Source organism: Belonocnema kinseyi, chromosome 1, assembly GCF_010883055.1.
Source record: "Belonocnema kinseyi isolate 2016_QV_RU_SX_M_011 chromosome 1, B_treatae_v1, whole genome shotgun sequence".
NCBI lineage: Eukaryota > Metazoa > Arthropoda > Insecta > Hymenoptera > Cynipidae > Belonocnema > Belonocnema kinseyi.
Window position 1 is genome coordinate 158,398,182 of NC_046657.1, and position 3,645 is coordinate 158,401,826.

Below are 3,645 nucleotides of genomic sequence, written 5' to 3' on the forward strand. Positions count from 1 at the left end.
CTTCCCCTTTTCCATGATGATACTACCACTTCTGATGGGATGCACTGCACCACTTGCGTGTCGCAGTGCATGCATAGCGGCCGTGCCTTTTTTTCTGTAGCGGGCGTAAAGTTTCATATTGGTCCAGCGGTGAAGTGCGTATGTACATACTGGCCACATTACGCCTGCTTATCGTGCATGCGACGGCGTGTTTTCAAGGGGAGTCGGACAAAAATGTATTAACTATCGATTTAAATAATTTATATGTTGCAGAAAGACTTTTATGAATACCTCAACACTTCCTTGATGCCATGAAGAACCTCAAAAAAGCATGTAAGTAAATTTCGGGGAAAAATTGCTATGCTTTACACTCGCCAGCATATGATTAGGCAAAAAGTCAATGCATGCCAAAGGATACGCAAGTCATGAAGTTGACCTACAAAAGTCTTTTGGCGGACGTTTTAAGGAAGTCCTAAAGACCTCTTAAAGATATGAAAAGATCCAAAGTATTTGCTGAGGACGTCAACTCATATGAAACAGAGGTATTGTATTTTCTAAGGTGATCTGTAGGACGACCTGATATCCATGAATTTAAGCACAACCAGTGATGACCCACGGCTGCATCTTACTTTATTAAAAGGACACGAATTTGACTGGACGTTTGGCCAGGAGAGAGAAAAACTGCAGAAAATCACATCCTGAGTACAGCCAGTTTTTCGACAGTCGATTTTCAAGTAGACACATGATCTACCCATAAAATGCGCACAAGCATCCTCGCCGTCAAACTTCCCACTCGTCATTAGATGAAACGCAGCAAATACACAACCCGAACATACGTTGCAAGTGGTCACCCATGTCAGCGCTAGGTCCATTTCTAATGTCTTTACAACTGGAACTTTCCCAAGTCGAGGGGTAACGATCAGCTAATTTATATGGTTAAAAGAGATAGTAACAATTCATTGTAACGTGCTACCTCTTTCTGAAAGCCGAAAAGACCAATTGTAGACCCAACTCGGAAAAATGATAAAACACCAGCCTTCTATATTATATCTTATTGGAGCATATCCTGGGAGAGAAAAGTTAAAATTAGCTTCCGCGTTTTTGAAAGCTTTCTGGAGGAGTATAAGAATTTGCATAAGACATAATTCATTTTCAAAAGTAGTTACATCACTGTGACCTTGTCCCGAGTGATAGGGGACAGTCTTACTAGATGTTTCACAACTTGCAAAAAGTCGCGTAACGAATATTCCGCCTTCCACATGTATCAAATGCACTGCTGAGGGTTATTACGACTACCAAAAGATAGTTATTCTGGTAATATACAGTCAGTTAAGGATAGACGTAAGTTTCGAGAATCGTGCACATGAAGAACATTATATATATAGAATAGAATAGAATAATATATAGAATAGAATTTTCGGTAACTCTTGCAAATTAGAACACACGAAGGGAGACGTACACAAGTGAACGTTTAAAAGGAGAACAAATTACGTTTTTCCCAGGACGAGGTTATAAATGCCCCTTTTGGTTGCTTTAGAGCTTTTTAAAACGCTGTTTTACATATTTTTAACTTTCTGTCGATGAACTAGAAAGTTGTTCCTATCTGAGGAACGGTGACGTCGCGTGGATAAGGAATACAGCAACAATAGGATGTAGAAAAGTTTGCATAGGATGGAAGTTCAACAAGCCATTACCAACAAGCTTAAACCTGCGTTTGGACGATTTTTCACGTTTCTTCTTCGTTAGATAACATTGAGAGAAATCCTATAGAGTGGTATATAGTAGTATATAGATAAATTTTTTTGATTTATTGTTTACCAATATAACTTAATTTGTTTAGAAATTGCTTTAAGTTCCTGCCTTAAAACTATTTAAAAAATTATATGATCATTAAAGTAGAAATTAAAATTTTTTATTTTTTTAACAACAAAATGGTAGTGTCCAGCCGTTTGGTTTTATGTTCTGCACTACTTTAATCAATTTTAGGAAAAATATTAAGTTAAATGCAGTATATTTAAAATGCGTTGACAGAGTTTCGAGAATTAAATCCGTTCAGTAACGTTCTTGGAACGTTTATGAAAAATACGACATGAGCACCATTCCTCGAACGTTTTTTTAACGTGCTCGGCATGATTTAAATATAATGTTCTGCCTGGAATAGCTGACACAAATTTCTGAAAATTTTGGATTAGATTTTAGATCACATAAATTATAGACAACAACAATGAGACGTTATAGGGAAATAGTTTCATAAGCGGTTGTTATATTTATTTCACTAAGAAGTGTACACAATAGAATATAAAATGCTCATAAACCTTTTTATGTTCTGAGGAACGTATTTTGGTAGAAAAAATGTCTAACTTAAGACATTATGAACCGCTCTTAAAAAAGACCAGTTTTCTTCATTCGGTATTGTACATACTAGATCATTGGTTATTTTGGAATTGTTTTGTAACGTTATGAAAACGTTGTGATGCCCACTAAATTATCACTATGACAGCATTTTTTGATAACATAAAAATTGTGATTTCTTGGGGAGCAGAGATTTCAGAAACATATTTTTTGTATAAGTCTGCAACTCAGCAGTGACTCGCCGTACGAAAAAATGACAAAAAATTAAAAAGTTGTATAAAGTCTTAGAGATTAATATACAAAAATGCGAAAAAAAATTTATTTTCCAAATCAGTTACCAGGGGAATAAGTATCAACTTGAGTGTCTCAGGGACTATATTATAGTTCGTAAGCTTTTCGGCGCTGAACTGAAATTGGTAAAATGTAATGTCAAAAAGGAAAACTAATTGCTTGGTACCAAAAAAATATTTTGGATTTTATATAATAATTCAAGAAATTGTTATTAATATCAAAAACATGATAAATATACCATACAATTTCAATAAAACCAGGCGATGGAGTAACATTTTCAATTCTATTGAAATGATAAGAAGACCACATTGAGAAATTGTTACCATGACCTAGCCCGTTTCAATTTTTCAAATATTTTCTTCTGATCTTTTGAACAAAGTTACGAAAAATAGGTGAAGAGGATTTGTTTTCAATAATAAGTTTTGATACAATTTCGTCCCGGTGCGGAATAGTTCTTCATCCCTCTTAATACTTTTTTCACCTCCTCGGTAGTGATGGGTGGATATTCTTCATCAGGTGTTATGAGGGCATCACACATCTCCTTGAAGCTATTTATATTTTCTGAGTCTTCGTCCAGTCTATGCTGCACTTCGTAGATTTCTCTCAAAAATACTTAGACCTCCTCTGGCCTGGGCTGGCGGTCGACAGTAACTGGAGGGTCTTGGAAGAGTCGAGATGGGTCAGAGAGAAACTGTTGATTTTCTCTGACCTACCTCTCCCTCCGCTATAGACTTCTCTTAACGTCAGATAGTATCCGTATTCTCTCAAAAATATGCTGCCTGATGGTCAGCAGCTTTCACTTGTTAAGTGTGTGATAACGGTTCAGGAGTTCCCGTGCGAACTTTCGAACCTTGGCGGTAAAATTCCTGCCAGATGTGATGTAGTCAATGACGTACTGAATGCGGGACTCGTACTGTCTTGCCCAGACTATCTTTATGGCAAGTTGACGCATTCGTCTTTTGGTCTTATGATCAACTGTTGGTTTTGTTTTACGGTTCGCATCGGCCAAAGCTCTCGCTGCAT

At 36.7% G+C, this 3,645-nt stretch overlaps 2 protein-coding genes across 2 annotated transcripts in view; both read right to left on the reverse strand.

Moving 5' to 3' along the window:
* LOC117167244 (ester hydrolase C11orf54 homolog) overlaps positions 1–3,645 on the reverse strand; it is a 164,438-nt gene that overhangs the window by 130,366 nt on the left and 30,427 nt on the right. The window lies entirely within an intron of this gene.
* The window catches only part of LOC117167253 (ester hydrolase C11orf54 homolog), a 114,911-nt gene that overhangs the window by 22,996 nt on the left and 88,270 nt on the right, over positions 1–3,645 (reverse strand). The gene's annotated exons all lie outside the window — the stretch shown is intronic.